We start from the raw sequence: 19,234 nt of genomic DNA on the forward strand, positions 1-19,234 counted from the left end.
TTTAATCTAAGTACAAATCTTTTATTCTTAAGTTTCAAATTAAATCTGGTTGACTTTTAAAAGCTCCATTCAAATATTAATAAATGTTTATATATCAAAGGGGGGAAATGTCACACTTCTTTTGTAAACTAAAATGCATGTGATTTTACATGTTCCCAAATGAAAATTATGAGCCAAGCAACAAAAATAAATGAGGACAAATTAAAATTAGTTTATCATAAGCAGGAGTTCCAGAGTAAGTTATGTCCACAATTACATCCTGTGCTTATGAATAGTACAATCATCAAGCATTCAAACATGGAGTTTTGTCAAACATAAAGAGTATTCTTGACTGAAGAATTCTGTTTGTGGTAGAATGATAAATTTAATACAGGTGTTCATCACAACTGCTGAACAGGTATGTGTAAGACTTTTGCCACTAAGTCAAGGCTAACATGAGGAAAAGAAAAAAGAACATTCAGTCACTCTTGTTATGAACAGTAGATGTTCATAGAACTGATTTCAGTTGGTCTAAGGATTAAGTCTTTCTAAAATATAATTGATAATGAACAGCAAAGAGAAAATATGCACTTTGCTAAGTACTGTTTAGATTGTTTTTAATTGTGATAAACTTCATATAATGAGAAATTTGCTACCATAAGCATTTTTATGTGTACAGTTAAGTAATGTTAAGCATACTCACATTGTTGTACAACTCATCTACAGAACCTTTTACATCTTGCGAAACTAATCCAATACTAACTAAACAGCAACTGTCAATTTCCCTCTCCCTGTAGCCTCTGGTAACCAGCATTCTACTCTCTGTGTTTATGAGATTGAATATTTTATATATGATTCCTCATATAAGTGGGATCATGCACTATTTGTCCTCCTCTGATTGGTTTATTTCACTTAGCAAAATGTCCTGTAGGTTCATCAATCTTGTCACATATGGTGGAATTTCCTTCTTTTTTACAGTTGAATTATATTCCACTGTATGCAAATATCACATTTTCTTTATCCATTCTTCCAGTCAACTAAAAACTTCTGCACAGCAAGGAAACAATCAACAGAATGAAAAGGCAATATATAGAAAAGAAGAAAGCATATGTAAGCCATGTATCTGATAAAGATTTACTAGCCAAAAATATAAGGAACTCTTACAACTCAATTGCAAAAAACCCAAATAACCCAATAGAAAAATGGGTCAAGGCCTTGAATAGACATTTCTTCAAAGAAGATATACAAATAATCAAGAGGTATATCATTGGTGACACAGTTTAAATATGTGTCCCTTCAAAACCTCATGTTGAAAGTCGATCCTCGATGTTGGAGGTGGGGCCTGGTGGGAGGTATTTGGATCGCATGAATGGCTTTGGTGCCATTCTCATGGTAAAAGAGACTGGCACCTCCTTTTCGTCTCTCTCACTTGTTATATGTTCTCTACACAGCAGCTTCCCTTCATGCTTTGCCATGAAAACTGAAAACTTCCTGAAGCCCTCACATCAGAAGTGGATGCTAATACCATGCTTTTTTGTACAACCTGCAGAGCTATGACCAAACAAAATTTTTTTCTTTATAAATTATCCAGCCTCAGTTATTCCTTTAGTGACACAAATGGATTAAGAAATAAAATCAGTTTGGAGGAGGGGATGTAGCTATAAAGATACCTGAAATTGTGGCAGCAGATTTGGAACTGGGTGATGGGCAGAGGTTGGAAAATTTGGAAGGCTCAGAAGAAGACAGAAAGGTGAGGGAATGTTTGGATTTTATTAAAGGCCAGGTAAGTGGCTGTTACCAAAATGCTGATTGTAATATGGATAGTAAAGGCCATGCTGAGGAGGTCTCAGATAGAAATGAGAAACTTATTGGGAGCATAGGTCACCCTTGTTATGATGTAGCAAAGGACTTGACTGCATGCATTGTGTCCATGTCCTAGGACTTTGTGGAAGGCTGAACTTAAGAGTGATGATTCAGCGTATCTGGCTGAAAAAATTTCTAAGCAGCAAAGCATTCAAGATGTTATGTGGTGGCTTCTAATAACCCATAATTAGATATGGGAGCAAAGAAATGACCTAAAGTTGGAACTTACAATTAAAAGAGGAAGAGAACATTAAAACTTGGAAAATTTGCCACCTGGTCATGTGATTGAGAAGAAAAGATAATTTTCAGATGAGGAATACAAGGGAGCTACAGAGCAACCTCTTGTTAGAGAGTTGGCATGACTAAAAGAGATCCAGGTGCTATTAGTCACAACAATGGGGAAAAGGCCCTTGAAGGCATTTCAGAAATCTTTGAGGCTGTCCTTCTATCACAGTCCTGGAGGTCTAGGAGGACAGAATGGTTTTGGGAACTAGGCCCAGCACACTGCCCTGTGCTGCCTTGGGATGCTGCTACCAAATCTCCGCAGGTTCAGTTTTAGCCACAGCTCCAAAGGACTCAGATACTGCTTGGACTTCTGCTCTTGGACTGAAGGTGAAGGCAAATGAGCCTTGTAAGATTTCAAGTGGTGCTAAGCCCATAGGCACACAGAATGCAAGAGCCATGGAGGCTTGGAAACTTCCATCTAGATTTTAGAGGATGTGCCTGAAAGCTTGGGTGCCCAAAGAGATGCTTGCCACAGGGTGGAGCCCCAGCAACGAGACTGTTTTAAATCAGTGCCAAGGAAAAAGTCAGTGATGCAGTATGGCTGCTCCCCACGGGGGCACTGCCTATTGGAGCAGTGGGAATGGGGCCACTGCCCTGTAGGTCCCAGCATGGTAGAGCCAGTGGCAACTTGAACCCTCAATCTGGAAAAGCTACAGGCATTGGCTCTAGCTTGTAAAAGCAGCCATGTGGGATGTAACCAGAAAAGCCATTAAAAGGACTGCTTGAGGTTTTAGGGGCCCACTGCTAGCACCAGTGCACCCAGAATGCAGAACATGGACTCATGGGAGGCAATTTTGGAGCTTTAAGTTTTAACATCTGCCCTGCTAAATTCCACACATATGTAGAGCCTGTTACCCCTTTCTTTTGGCCAATTTCTCTCTTTTGGAATAGGATTGTTTACCCAATGCCTGTACCACCATTGTATTGTGAAAGTAAATAATTTGGTTTTGATTTTACAGATGCATAGCTAGAAGGAACTTGCTTTGAGTTTCAGATAAGACTTTAGACTTTGGACTTTTGATTTAGTGCTAGAACAAGTTAAGATTTGGGGGGAATATTGAGGAGAAATGGTTGTATTTTGCAGTGCAAGAAGGACATGAATGAGATTTGGAGGTAAGGAAAAGAATGATATACTTTGTGTTTGTCACTTCTACGTCTCTGTTGAAATTTGATCCCCAGTGTTGGAGGTGGGGCCTGGTGGGAGGTATTTGAGTCATAGGAAGGATCCTTCATGAATGTCTTCTCACTCTATTAGTTCCCACAATAACTGATTGTTAAAAAGAGGATGGCTGCTGGGCGTGGTGGCTCATGCCTGTAGTCCCAGCACTTTGGGAGGCCAAGGCAGGCAGATAACCTGAGATCGGGAGTTTGAGACCAGCCTGACCAACATGGAGAAACCCCGTCTCTACTAAAAATACAAAATTAGCTGGGCATGGTGGCGCATGCCTGTAATCCCAGCTACTCGGGAGGCTGAGGCAGTAGGATCACTTGAACCTGGGCAGCAGAGGTTGCAGTGAGCTGAGATCACGCCATTGCACTCCAGCCTGGGCAACAGAGCAAGATTCCTTCTAAAAAAAAAAAAAAAAAAGGAGGATGGCACCTTCCTCTCCTCTGTCTCACTTCTCCCTATGTGATCACTAAATGCCAGCTCCCCTTTGCTTTCTGTCATGAAGGGGAAGTTTCCTGAAGCCCTCAACAAAAGCAGATGCTGATGCAGTGCTTCTTGTATAACCTGAAAAATCATGAGCCAAATAAAGTTTTCTCTTTATAAATTACCCAGCCTCAGATATCTTTTTACGGCAACACAAATAAACTCAGAAAATCAGAAAAATGGAAATCAAAACCACAATAAGATATCATCTCATACCTGTTAGGACGTCTGTTACAAACACACACACACACAGACTCAAACACAAGATAAGTGTTGGCAAGATATGGAGAAATAGGAACCCTTGTATATTGTTGGTGGTAATGTAAAATTGTGCAGTCTCTATGAAAAACAGTATGTAAATTCCTCAAAAATTAAAAATAGAAGTACCAGATAATACAGCAATCCCATTTCTGGATATATTTCAAAAAGAATTGAAATCAGGATCTCAAAGAGATATCTGCATTCCCATGTTCATGGCAGCATTATTCACATTAGCCAAAATGTGGAAACAACCTAAATGTCTATGATGATTTCAAGATAAAATGGCCTTTCCTACCTCTGTACTCAAATTAAAAAAAAAAATTTTGATAGCATATCCTAAATACTTTTCAACACATTGTATGTCTATCTCTAGTATATTGAAAGTGCTACGCTTAGGTGGGCAAGCAGAAAGCAATTTGCTTCTTTCTTTCTTTCCTTCATCATGCCTCCCCTTTCCAGTGTAATACTTGAACTAGGTCCTATAGCTTATCTGGTCACTTACATATGTAAGCAGACTTTTATTTCTAGGAATTTTCTAAAGTACAGTAAAGCTTAACACTAAGACTTCAATTTTTTATTTATTCAATCCCCTTGGCTATTTATCTTCCTACTGAGGCCCCAAAACTGGAAGACAGAACTTTTTGGTTATATTATTTTAAGAAAACTCTAGCTCAGCTTTCTTTACGTTTTGATAAAACTTGAGTTTTTGTTTATTTAGTCCAGGCTGTCTTAGCTCTCTTTGCAGTGCAGTTCCAAGCATTTCAGCCAGAATTTAAAATTTGTGTCCAAAGGGCAGTTCAGACATCAATTTTCTTATATAACCAAAACTACTAGGCAAATTTTGCAAAGAAAATACTCAACATGCTCTCATCTAGTAGCAGAACAAGGTTCACCTTTAAAATTGTATAACTCAGCAAATAAAACTTGATGTCAGTGTCCCTTCTGATAAGCACAGCAATCTCTCTAAGAGGCACTCTGTTGTTATCTTCAGTTTAGTTTGGACCGGGGGTAACTGAAGAAATGGTGTTAGAAAAAAAAGAGACAACAGGGGAGTACCTTCTACTAGCATGACGAAACCTCCCCAGATAGCTCCAAGATAGTCTTATGCTTCTTTATTCATAAACTGGAGATGGATAATGAGTGGTGATGTAGATAGACAGGTAGATAGATAGATAGATATATAGATAGATAGATAGATGGATGGACACACAGATACATAGATAGATACATAGAGTGACCATATATTCACATTTCCTTGATATGGTATGTGCTTACATTTGTACTGCCAGCCTCTTCTGTTGGGGATTTATTCAAACTTTTTCCTTTTAATTTATATTGGTATTAATAGTTACACTTAAATCATCTGGGCTGAGAGAAAAAGAATTTCTTCCTTTGTACTTTCATCTTTTGCCATAATAATGCATGTGCAATAAACAGAATTTTATCTTCAATATGTAGTTAGATCTTCTTTTCTCCTGGTACTATCTAAATCCAAGGCAGAGCACTGGTTGATAAAACTAGGTATGCTCTGATGCCTGAAGCTAGGGAGAGCTAACTCCCATTTGTCATTATGGTGATACTAACCAGTTGTGTCATGGCTTATACTGTGGTCTGTGAGACAGAAAGCTCCAGGCCACCAGTCAGTGAGTTATAAGAAACATGGGTAATTTGGGATTAGATGTGCATAAAATATGTGCAGGAAATAGCAGCTGAGCAGAATTGCCATAGATCATATTTAAAGTAGTCTGAACAATCTGCTCTTGTGGTTTTGTCATTTATTGTACATATATTTATTTTATTATTTTGTCATGTTTTTTTCATTTAGCAATGAGCTGTTTTGGAAACAATGAGCACTAGGAAGCAAAAGCACATATTTAATGAAAATTTAAATGCTGTATTCCTGTTATTTAAGAAAGATGTTGGAAAACAGTTAATTTTCACAAATTCTTTTTTGACATTTATCGTTAACCATGAAACCATACTGATATGACTGGGTACATAAAAAAACAGATGACACAAAGCTGCTAAAACGTCAGCAACTACTTCAAAAGTTAGTATTTATTTTAGTGAAACTGCTCCTGAAAGTGACAAGTTACCACCTGCAGTAGCACAAGTTGTATTTGCATATCATCTTGGGAACATGACTTTTTATTAGCTCAAATTATTGTTGTTTTTATTTAACTTTGCTCATTTCAATTATGAGTTTCCTTTTGAGGGTAGAAAAAGTAAAATGTAGCTTTTGATATGTTTTCCTAAATTAACAGAAAGGGCACTTACAAATAGATGATTTATGCTAGCTTTATATCAGTGCCATGTAACATTTCAAGTAGAAAATGAGTTAGAGTGATTTAAATAATGGTCTGATTAAAAAAATTAAATTTGAAATTAAACATCAATGTTTAGTCAAAAAGTCTAAAATTATCTTGAGTAAGATTTCAAATTTAAAAACTCATAATTGAATATAAAATAGTTTTTTGTAGTGATTATGCAAATAATTTTGGTAGAGCTCAGTCCTGTGTTAAAAATAAAGCTCTTGAAAAATTAGTAAATGGATGAAACACAAATATACTTGGGTTTGATTGTGGTACACACACAATTAATTCCATTCAAATAAACCATAGCATTCTACCAATTGAAGTAGAAACTATAAGTGTCTTAAATATGCTCACTAAGTTCAAGGAGAGAATGTACAAACAACTAAACAAAATCAGAAAAATAATATATGAACAAAATGAGAATACGCAGAACACTTTTCCAACCAACAACAGAACATGCATTTTCCTCAAGTGCACATGGAACAATCTTCAAGATAGAACATACAGTAGGCCACAGCCAAAGTCTTAATCACTTTTAAAATATTGCAATCACACGAAGAAGCATCTCTGATTACAATGAAATGAAACTAAAAATCAATAGCAGAAGTAAAAGTAGAAAATTGCAAATACATGGAAATTAAATAACCCACTACTATTAAACAACCAGTGAATCAAAGCAGAAATCATAAAAGAAGTTAGAAAACATCTTGAGACAAACAAAAATGAAAACACAATTTACCAAAACTGATTGAATGCTGTGAAAGCAGTACTAACTAACAGGAGAATTTAGAGCCATAAGCACTTACTTTAAACAAAAAGAAATATCTCAAATCAACCTGTGTTAGACCATTCTTGCACTGGTATGAAGAAATACCTGAGATGGGGTAATTTATAAGAAAAGAGGATTAATTGGCTTATGATTCTGCAGGAAGCATGATGGGATCTGCTCAGTTTCTGGGGAGGCCTCAGGAAACTTACAATTATGGTTGAAGGCTAAGGGGGAGCAGGCACGTTACATGGCCAGAGCAAGAGCAAGAGAGTGAGGGGGGAGGTGCCACACACTTTTAAATGACCAGATCTCATGAGCACTCACTCACTATCATGAGAACAGTACAAAGGGGAAGGGTGCTAAGGCATTTATGAGAAATCTGCCCCCATGATCCAATTGTCTTCCACCAGGCCCCACCTCCTACATTGAGGATTACATTTCAATGAGATTTGGGCAGGAACACACATCCAAACTATATCACAATCTTAACTTTACACTTTAAGGAGCTAGAGAAAGATGGACAAACTAAACCCAAAGCAAGCAGAAGGAAATAAATAATAAAAATAACAGCAGAAATAAACAAAATACAGAACAGTAAAACAATAGAGAAAATCAATGACACTAAAGAGCAACAATTTTCTTTGTAGAAAGATCAACAAAATTGATAAACCTTTAGCTAGAGTGACTAAAAAAAAAGCAAGACTCAAATAACTAAAATAAAAATGAAAGAGGAACATTATACCCAATTTCACAGAAATAAAAAAGGATTATAACAGAATACTATGACCAATTCTATGCCAACAACTGGGTAACCACAATAAAATGGACAGGTATTAACAAGGAGATTCAATCAGTAATCAAAAACTTCCCCAAAAGAAAAGCCCAGGACCATATGGCATTCCTGATGAATTCTACTAAATATTAAAGTAAGCATTGAAAAAAATCTTCTTCAAAATCTTACAAAAATTGGAAGACAACATTTCCAAACTCATTCTGTATGGCCAGCATTACTCAGATAGGAAAACCCAAATTAAGATTGTCCCCTCCAAAAATTACAGACTAATTTATCTGATGAACATTGTCATATCTTGGATGTTTGTTCCCTCCAAATCTCATGTTGATATGTGATTCCTCAGTTTTGAAGGTGGGGCCTAGTAACAGGTGTTTAGATCATTGGGAAAGATCTCTCATGAATGGCTTGGTGCTGTTCTGACTCTATTAGTTCATTCAGGAGCTTGTTGTTTCAAAGCAGCCTGTAACCTCCTATTTTCTCTTTTGATTCCTGTATCTCCATGTAATGTGCCTGCTCACACAGCACCTTCAATCATGATTGGAAGTTTTTTGAGGTCCTCACTAGGAGCAGATATTGGTACCATGCTTTCTGTTCGTCCTGCAGAACCACGAGCCAAAATAAACGTCTTTTATTTATAAATTACCCAGCCTCAGGTATTCCTTTATGGCAATGCAAATGGACTAACACAAAATTGGTATGGAGGGGTGGGGTATTACTATAAATGTACTTGAAAATGTGGCAGTGGCTTTGAACTGGGTAATGGGAAGAGGTTGGAAGAGCTTGGAGGGCTCAGAAGAAGACAGAAAGACAAAGTGTGGTTTGAAACTTCTTAGAGGCTTCTTAAGTGGTTGTGACCAAAATGCTGATAGAAAACGACAGTGAAGGCCAGACTGATGAGGTCTCAAATGGAAATGAGAAACTTACTGGGAATGGGAGCAAAGATCACCCTTGTTATACTCTAGCAAAAACCTTTGCTGCACTGTTTCGTGTCCTAATGATCTGTGGAAATCTGAACTTAAGAATGATGACTTAGGGCCTGGTGCAGTGGCTCACACCTGTAATCCCAGCACTTTGCGAGGCTGAGGTGGGCTGATCACCTGAGATCGAGAGTTCAAGACCAGCCTGACCAACATGGAGAAACCCTGTCTCTACTAAAAATACAAAATTAGCCGGGCGTGGTGGCACATGCCTGTAATCCCAGCTACTTGGGAGGCTGAGACAGGAGAATCACTTGAACCTGGGAGGCAGAGGTTGCGGTGAGCCAAGATCGTGCCATTGCACTCCAGCCTGGGCAATAAGAGCAAAACTCTGTCACACACACACCCACGCACACACACACACGATGACTTAGGACATTTGGTAGAAGAAATTTCGAAGCAGCAAAGCATTCAAGATGTGCCATCACTGCTTCTAACAGTCTATGATTAGATATGGGAGCAAATAAATGGCTTGAAGTTGGAACTTATATTTAAAAGGGAAGCAGAGTGTAAAAATTTGGAAACTTGGCAGCTTGGTCATGTGCTACAGAATGAAATATCATTTTCAGAGGAAGAATCTAAGCAGGCTATGGAGCAACCACTTGTTAGATTTGCATGACTCAAAGGGAGACTGCTTCCTACGCTGCACTGTTCCAGCTCCAAAAGCAGCACAAAACGCCCCAGGTAGAGCTCAGGTGCCACTTTGACAGTGCAAGATATAAGCTTTGGTGGCTTCTATGAGGTATTAAGTCTGCAGGAGTGAAAGAGGCCTAGCAGCTTCCACCTTGATTTCATAAGGATACATTGGAAACCCTGGATTCTCAAGAAGAAGAGTGCTGCAGGGGCAAAATCCACACAGAGATACTCTACCAGGACAGTTCCAAGGGAAAACATGGGCTTGGAGCCCCCACACAGAATCCCCACCAGGGAACTGCCTGGTGGAGCTATGGAAGTGGGGCAACTGCCATCCGGATCCCCAAATGGTAGAGCCACCAGCAACTTGCACCCTTAGCATGGAAAAGCCACAAAAGCAGAGCTGCCTAAGGCCTTGGGAGGCCACCACCTGCACCAATGTGCTCTGAATGCCAGGCATGGAGTCAAAATTATTTTTCCATTTTAAAGTTTAATGCCTGCCCTGTTGAATTTTAGACTTTTGGGGCCTGTTATCCCTTTCTTTTGGCCAATGTCTCCCTTTTTGGAATGGGAATGGTTACCCAATTCCTGTACCACCATTGCGTGGTGAAAGTAAATAACTTGATTTTGATTTTACAGGTTCATGAGGGGAAGGAATTTTTCTTCAGTCTTAGGTGAGACATTGGACTTTGGACTTTGGATTGAGTTGATGCTAGAAAGAGTTAAGACTTTGGAGACTATTGGGAAAGGATGATTATATTTTGCAATGTGGAAAGAACATAAGATCTGGGGGACCCAGGACAAAATAATATTGTTTGGATTTTTGTCCCCTCTAAGTCTTATGTTGATATGTGATTCCTCAATTTCGAAAGTGGGGTCTAGTGAAAGGTGTTCGGATCATGGGTGTAGATCCCTCATGAATGACTTGGTGCTGTTCTCACTCTATTCATATGAAAGCTGATTGTTTAAAAGGACCCTGGCACTTGCTCCTCTCTCTCTCTCTCTCGCTTCTTCTCTTGTCATATGACACACCTGCTTTTCCTTCACCTTATGCCATGATTAGAAGCTTCCTGAGGCCCTCACCAGGAGAAGATTCCAGTGTCAAGCTTCCTGTACAGCTTTCAGAACTGTGAGCCAAATAAACCTCTTATCTTTATAAATTACCCAGCCTTTATAGCAATGCAAACAAACTAACACAAATATCAATGCAAAAGCATCAACAAAATGCTAGAAAATTGAATTCAACAACAAATTAAAATAATTATATGGTACGGCCAAGTAGGCTTTATTCCCAGAGTGCAAGGATGATTCAACATATGAGAATCAAGGAAGATATTGTACCCCATTATCAGAATAAAGCAAAACAAAACACGTTTATCTCAAGTGAAGCAGAAAAAGTATTTAACAAAATCAAATATGCTTTTATAAGAAAAACACTAAATGAACTGGGAATAGAAGAAAATTACACCAACATAGTAGAGATAATCTATGCCAATCCCATAGCTAATATTATACTTAGAAGTAAAAGACTAAAATATTTTTTTCTAAGAACAGGAGAAGAAAAAGATGCCCATTTTAGCCACTTCTCCTAAACATAGTACTGGAATTCCCAGCCAGAACAATTGGACAAAACAAAGAAATACAAATAAATTGAAATGAAAAAGAAAGAAACAAAATCATTTTCATTCACAGATTATATGTTCATATATGTAGAAAACTGTAATGATTTCATACACACACATGGAAACACATACAAATTGTTAGAATGAATAAATTTACTTGGCAAAGTTGCAGAATAGGAAATCAACATGCAAAAATTAGTTGCATTTCTATACTCTAGATGTACTAATAATTAACAATTTAAAGAAATAAATTAAGAAAATAATTCTAATTATGCTAACAGCAAAAATAAATAAAATGCCAAAAAACGTTAAGAAACAAAGTTATATACACTGAAAATTATAAAATGCTGCTAAAAAAATTGAAGAAGAGACAAATAAATAGAAAGATATTCCATGTTTATAGATTGGAAGAGTTAATATTGTTAAGATTGTCCATACATCTCAAAGTGATCTACAGATTTAATGCAATACCCATGAAAATGTTATTTTTTTTGGCAAATATTATTAAAGCATATCCTAAAATTAATATGGATTCTCAAGGGTCCATAAGAATCTCGAAAATTTATATGAATTTGGACAAAATAAATTGAATTACAATTAAATGACATTTTTTTTTGTCCTGAATGGACAAAATAATCTTCAAAAAAAGTTGGATGTCTCATACTACCCAATTTAAAAACTTACCACCCAGCTATAGTAATCAAAACAGTATGGTACTGGTATAAAACCAAATATGTAGAGCAATGATATAAAGTAGAGAACCCAAAATAAAACTGTTAATTATATGGTAGTGATCTTTGATAAGGATGGCAAAATCCCTCAGTGAAGGTAGGGCAGTCTTTTCAAGAAATGATGCTCAGAAAGCTGTATATCCATATTTCATCCTTACATGACACAATTTACAACAATTAACTAAAAATGGATCAAATATTTAAATATAAGACCTAAAACTATAAAACTCTTAGGAGAAAATATACAGGAAAGCTTCACATCACTGAATTTGGCAATGCTTTTTTGGGATATAACACTAAAAGCATAAGCAACAAAAGTAAAAAATAGATAACTTGAGCTACACCAATATTAAAAACTTCTGTACAAAAAAAGACAGACTTAAAAGAGTGAAAAGGCAACCTATGGAATGAAATACAATATTTACCAATCATATATCTGATATGGAGAGCTAATATCTAAAATATATCAACAACTTTTGTAACTCAACAACAAAAAACAAACAGCCCAATTAAAAATGAGCAAAGGACTTGAATAGATATTTTTCCAAAGAAGATATAGAAATGGCCATCATATACATGAAAAGATGCTCAGCACTACCAATTATTAGGGAAATGCAAATCAAAACAATAGTAAATAAGATACTACTTTTGACCCATTAGGATGAGTTCATGTCCTTTGCAGGGACATGGATGATACTGAAAACCATTATTCTCAGCAAATTAGCACAGGAACAGAAAACCAAACACCGCATGTTTTCACTCATAGGTGGGAGTAGAACAATGAGAATGCGTGGATACAGGGAAGGGAACATCACACACGGGGGTCAGTCGGGGGTTGGGGACTAGGGGACGGATAACATTAGAAGAAATACCTAATGTAGATAGATGAGGGGTTGATGGGTGCAGCAAACCACCATGGCACGTGAATACCTATGTGACAAACCTGCACATTCTGCACATATATCCCAGAAATTAAAGTATAATTAAAAAAAAAACTAAAACTAAACTAAACTAAAATAAAATAAAGGATGACTACTCTAAAAAAAAAATCACAGGAAATATTTTATGATGTGCTTATTTCACATTGCATCCCTGTGTCAAAACATCTCATGTATCCCATAAATATATATAACTATTATGTACCCAAAAACTTAAAAATAAGAAAAAACTTTTTAAAAAATCCCAGAAAATAAGAAGTATTGGTGAGGATGTGGAGAAATTGGAACACTTGTGCACTGTTGGTTATGTGTAATAGTGAAACCACTATGGAAAACAATATGGCAGTGTATTAGTCCGTTTTCACGCTGCCAATGAAGACATACCCCAGACTGGGCAATTTGCAAAAGGAAGAGGTTTATTGGACTTGCTGTTCCACATGGCTGGGGAGGCCTCACAGTCATGGCACAAGGCAAGGCAGTGCAAGTCACATCTTACCTGAATGTCAGCAGGCAGGAAGAGAGCTTGTGCAGAGAAACTCCTGTTTTTAAAACCATCACATCTCATGAAACCCATTCACTATCACAAGAACAGCACGGGAAGGACCCGCCCCCATGATTCAATCATCTCCCACCGGGTCCCTTGCACAGTAGTTGGGAATTATGGGAGCTACAAAATGAGATTTGAGTGAGGACACAGAGCCAAACCATATCAGGCAGTTACTCAAATAATTGAAAGTAGAATTACCATATAATTAAGCAATTCCACTGTTCAGTATAGACCCAAAATAATTGATAGTGGGGCTACAAAGAAATGTTTGTACACTCATGTTTATAGTTGCATTATTTGCAATACTAAAAAGGCAGAGCAGACCAAGTTTCTATTGACAGATGAATGGATAAACAAAATGTGGTATATATATGCATATCAATGAAAGTTATTCATTCTTGAAAAGAAGGACATCTTGATGCATGTTTCACTATGGATGTACCTTGAAGACTTTATGTTAGTGAAATAAACTGGTCACAGAGAGATAAACGTTGTATGATTCAACTAATATGAGGTACCTAGATTAATCAAATTCATACAGATTAAAAGTAGAATAATGGTTGCCAAAGTCTGGGAGGAGGAGGAAATGGGAAGCTTTTATTTAATGGCTATAGATTTTCAGTTTTGCAAGATAAACAAAATTGTAGAATGGTTTCACAACGATGTGAATATACTTAATAGTATTGGAAGCTGTGCACTCAAAAATAGTTAAGATGGTAAATTTTACATTATATGTACTTTATCGCAATTAAAGTAAATCTAAGAAGTTATTCATCAATGTGCAGGTTTTCTCATTGCTGTCCATCATCAATTAGATTTTAGAAAAATTTGAATCTTATAACAACTACTTACAAATCCACCAGATGTGAACTACATTGGAATTTATCATATTAATATTTATGTACTGTAACTGAACCCTCTAAATTCTGCTTAATTCTTGTTTTAAAAATCAAAATCTGTTGGAATACATTAATCAAATATTTAAAAAATAAAATTCTACCAAACTTTAGATTTTGGCAGTTTTATTGAACTGAGAACAAAGCTTGCATATGGGAAGTAATTTACATTAATTACAACAAAATGAGAGTAAGAATTTAATAAATTAAAAAATGAGTGTTCAAATCATGTGTAAGATATAATTTTAAAATTTCTTAATTGTGCTTTGAAACATCTTGACTTGATTAAAAAATTCATTGAAGCTGTTACTGTGACTTGGTTAAATTCATATTTAATAACAGTAAAATGAAATTGATGAGGCCTGAGCTTGTAGCATCTGATTTTGAAACATCAAAAATATGAATATGGAAATTATTTGATGAGTCTTGTATCAAAATATTTTAAGAAATGTACCCTAAATGGAGGAAAAGAAGCAGTACCTCTGAGAATAGTAAAGTTTTTTTTTTTTTTTTAATTATACTTTAAGTTTTAGGGTACATGTGCACAATGTGCAGGTTAGTTACATATGTATACATGTGCCATGCTGGTGTGCTGCACCCATTAACTCGTCATTTAGCATTAGGTATATCTCCTAATGCTTTCCCTCCCCCCTCCCCCCACCCCACAACAGTCCCCAGAGTGTGATGTTCCCCTTCCTGTGTCCATGTGTTCTCATTGTTCAGTTCCCATCTATGAGTGAGAACATGCGGTGTTTGTTTTTTTTGTCCTTGCGATAGTTTACTGAGAATGATGATTTCCAATTTCATCCATGTCCCTACAAAGGACATGAACTCATCATTTTTTATGGCTGCATAGTATGCCATGGTGTATATATGCCACATTTTCTTAATCCAGTCTATCATTGTTGAAACATTTGGGTTGGTTCCAAGTCTTTGCTATTGTGAATAATGCTGCAATAAACATACGTGTGCATGTGTCTTTATAGCAGCATGATTTATAGTCCTTTGGGTATATACCCAGTAATGGGATGGCTGGGTCAAATGGTATTTCTAGTTCTAGATCCCTGAGGAATCGCCACACTGACTTCCACAATGCTTGAACTAGTTTACAGTCCCACCAACAGTGTAAAAGTGTTCCTATTTCTCCACATCCTCTCCAGCACCTGCTCCATAGCCTGCTTAGTTCTTCCTCTGAAAATGATATTTCATTCTCTAGCACATGACCAAGCTGCCAAGTTTCCAAATTTTTACAATCTGCTTCCCTTTTAAATATAAGTTCCAACTTTAAGCCATTTATTTGCTCCCATTTCTAATGGGAGAATAGTAAAGTTTTAATTTTCACGATTTAATATAGAAAAAATAGAATTGAGAATAATCTTTATTTAGAAGACTTTTCTCTGAGTTTACATTATTTTAGCACCTGTAGAAAGAATGGTCTCTGAAATATAAATATTATAGTCTATATAGAAGAATGAAAGATTTAAGCAATTTCAAATTTTTGAACCTCAAAATGTACCTTCGAAACAAATTTCAGACACATTCCTAACAATAGTATTATTAACTTTAATTGTTAACGTTCTTAGTGTGCTAAATTCTGTCTCCATGGTAAGAAAAATGTACATTCTCACAGATTTAATCTATTTTTAAGTAAGTCATATCACTTTTAAAATTAAATTTTCAGAATTTTTACTGGTGGCAAATACATACATAGACATGTAATGTGTGTGTGTATATATGTAATGAGCTGAAGATTCTTGAATTGCATTTCCTTTTCCACAATAAAATGTATACTTATTTCATACTTTTTAGTTGTGAAATTATATTTTAGGAGTCACAATTGAGCAAGAAACTACCAAAATATGCCTTAGGGGATCACCTGGGTGCCACACATATTCCTCTTTGCCCCCATTTTATAACCGAAGCCCAACATGTCCATGCTAAGAAGACTCAATGACCCCTCCCAAGATGGTCATTCTTTTCCATCCATTCTGTTCCCTGGACACAAGGGTACTGGCATGCCCAGGCAACTGTCATAGCTGTTGGTTCCATGAGTCCTTTACAGTGTCTTCTGGTAACATGTGCACACTTTGGGTAACAGTGGCTGACAATGACCCACCTATCAGCAGGAGGTTGTCCTTGTTGCAAGCTGAACACAAGTGAGCTATCTCCAATACCTCACCTATTTTCTGAGAACACTCTCAGCATCAGATGTGGTAGCATCTTTCCATGAAGACGCTGAGATGGAATTTGACCTGCAGGAATTTTTGGGGTTTTTGTTTGTTTGTTTTTTGAGAACTAACTCCTTTGGAAAAGAGAGAAAGTAAGTAAGGTTGGATACACAAAGACACTGACTCAGGTCAAAGGCCTGGCAGAAACTCTGCCAACCCTCTCTGGAGCTCTGCACAGCCCATCAGAGTTGTCCAGAGTTGGACCAAAATGTTTGGGCCTCTATACCCCAAGGTAGATTGGTCATTAGATGTGGACCACTCTGAGGAAGGGGTGTCATAGGTCACTGCTGCTGCAGCAGACCCTGAAGGGACTTATAGCTGGAACAATCAAAGGAAATGTAACTGGTCCTACTGTGTGTCTATCATGGACAGTAGGCATCTGGACACTAAACATCTCATTTTTTTCTCCAGTGTTTCAGGTTTTTATATTTTGCTCTGTCCTTTTGGATATTTTTCTAACTTGTTCTTCTAGGTCAATAATAAAGCTTTTAATAGTAGTCTACTGATTGCTTAATGGAAAAATCATGATTATTTTTAAACTCCAAAGTACATGTTGGATGATACTTTTCTCCTAAGTGCTCCGATCATATTTTTACTCAAGTTTTCATTTAAAGCCTCAGCTGTTCTCTTTCACTGAGTCGATGTTGTGATCACTCTGCTTGATTTTCTACTTCCTGAGTGCTTGACCTCCCTGGACAGTTTGTCTTTTTGCTTTGTTAGCAAATGGGGGCCTTCAGACTGGCTTCTGTCATATTCTAAATGGGAAGGGGAAGAAGCCTTCTTCCTCTGCATGGGGCAGTGTAGAAAGAGGGATGTTGCCTCCCTGCCACCCTTCCCCCTTCCAAGGAACTATAAAGATGTTTTTTCCTTGTCTCAGGTTCCTTAGACTCTCCTAATCAGAATCTGTCCATTCATTCATATTGCAGTTTTCATCTGGCCCATTTTCTAAAACTGATGAACATTACCTTTTTTTGATGTAAAAAAGTAAAAAATATTGTTACACTTCTTTTGCATCTATAGGCAGTTGGACACTATATCAATTCATGGAAAAGCTACAAGAATTCTTCTGAAATTTCCTTTCACATCTCTAAGGCTCAATTTCCTCTTCTGAGATTTTACTCCTTGAGGAAATTATTCCCTATACTGGTTATTGCTAAAACTACCTTCAAATAACTGCCTACACAAGAAAAAGAGACAGGTTTGATAGAAAACTACTATACAACATTATTAGAAGAGGAAAGGTTCGGGAATCAACTTGAGTTTGAATTGCAGCTGCTTATTTACTATGTTTAAATGTTAGGTAAATAATTTAATTAAAATGGAATGCTATTCATTCTCTTTAAAAATGTTTAAAAATCATCTTGAAAGTTAATTTTGTTGCTTAGGAAAGATTTTTATGTATACTAGTTACTTGGTGGGGCTTGAACATGAATTCAGAACTGTCTGATTCCAAGAATTGTTTTTTTAAATTACATATGAAAAATTATTTATAGTGATGTCATTTACAGCTTTACGTAGCAGCAGCATTTCTCTGTTTCTTGTTTCTAATCAGTTTTTGCCTTCCTTCCATTCCTCCTTTCCTCTGTGTCCCTCTTTTTCTTCCTTGCTCCTTGTTTCAATGCATATTACAATTACCAACTCTATGTCACCTACTGTGCTAACTTCCTGGTTTATAAGGTTGAGCAGAATCATCATAATTTTATCCTTCAAAATATTTTACAGTCTACTAAGGAAAATCAAAAGTAAACAAGTAGAAAATTCAAAAATAAATAATTGCCAATTGTGATAGTACTATAAAATTAATGAACAGAAAAATGACAGGAGGGGATTTACCTTTGGGATATTAGACTCAGATCATGCCCTGCCCCAGATTTGCTTGAACCCACCTGCCTCCTGAGACCACTTCTCTCCCTCCATAGAAAGCCCTGATAGTTGCTGGTGTTACACTATCTGCTAGTTGTGCAGGCTGCCTGGGCTTCCCCTGGGGTGAGATGTAGCAGCATGGCTTTCATTGTGCCTGGTGTGGGGAGTCCACAATAGCTCTGGCATCTAAAGCCCAGCCAGGCCAGGTCCATTCAGGCTCTTGCTTCTTCTACCTCTTCCAGATTCAAATAAAACACTGGGCCACAGAGTATGGAATGTGGCTTCCTAGTACCTACCTGAAAGGTAGTAACACAACCCAGAAATATGGGAGTCGTTGCCCAATGGGGTGATTCTTGACTAATGAAAGTTAGGAGACCAGAAGGAGTCAACAGATTCCTTCCCTTCCTCCTCCAGAGACCTTCTTTGGAAGCATGAGGGTTCCAAGCTGTCTGCCTGAAGTATTTTGTGTGACAACATGCCTGATTGTGTTTGATTATGAGGCCAGTTGATAACATGGTTTTGCTCTGTCTCTATCTTAGCCTGGGTTTTGAAAATAATAGAACTTGAGGTGATGTTGATATGTTCATGCTTTATTAAGGACGTAACCTCTGGTTAGCAAGAGTGAGAAAAAAAAGGTAAGTATAGCAAGAAAAGGAGAAAGCAAACCAAGTTGGCACATTACCAAATGGCCACAGCCTCCCTGCAAACATAGCAGCAGAATCTTATGGAATGGATCATGTGGATTAGAGAAGTCACATGGAAACACTGTGTTTTGAAACAGTCTTAGCAAAAGCAAGGGAGAGATTTGTTAGATGCTTTTCACCTCCTGTTTTTCATTGGTCTACTTTTGCCCAAGGGACAGTAACTTCCCCATATTATGGGT

General features: G+C 37.0%; 1 long non-coding RNA gene across 2 annotated transcripts in view; it reads left to right on the forward strand.

Moving 5' to 3' along the window:
- LOC129058838 (uncharacterized) overlaps positions 1-19,234 on the forward strand; it is a 37,827-nt gene that overhangs the window by 17,512 nt on the left and 1,081 nt on the right. The window contains exon 3 of one of the 2 annotated variants that reach the window (XR_008524252.2): positions 1,431-1,542. The exons of the other annotated variant lie outside the window; for it this stretch is intronic. This is a non-coding gene — a long non-coding RNA (uncharacterized LOC129058838). Of the gene's footprint in view, positions 1-1,430; positions 1,543-19,234 lie in introns of those variants that run through there. 2 annotated transcript variants of the gene reach the window in all.

The sequence above is a fragment of the Pongo abelii genome, chromosome 3, assembly GCF_028885655.2.
Source record: "Pongo abelii isolate AG06213 chromosome 3, NHGRI_mPonAbe1-v2.0_pri, whole genome shotgun sequence".
NCBI lineage: Eukaryota > Metazoa > Chordata > Mammalia > Primates > Hominidae > Pongo > Pongo abelii.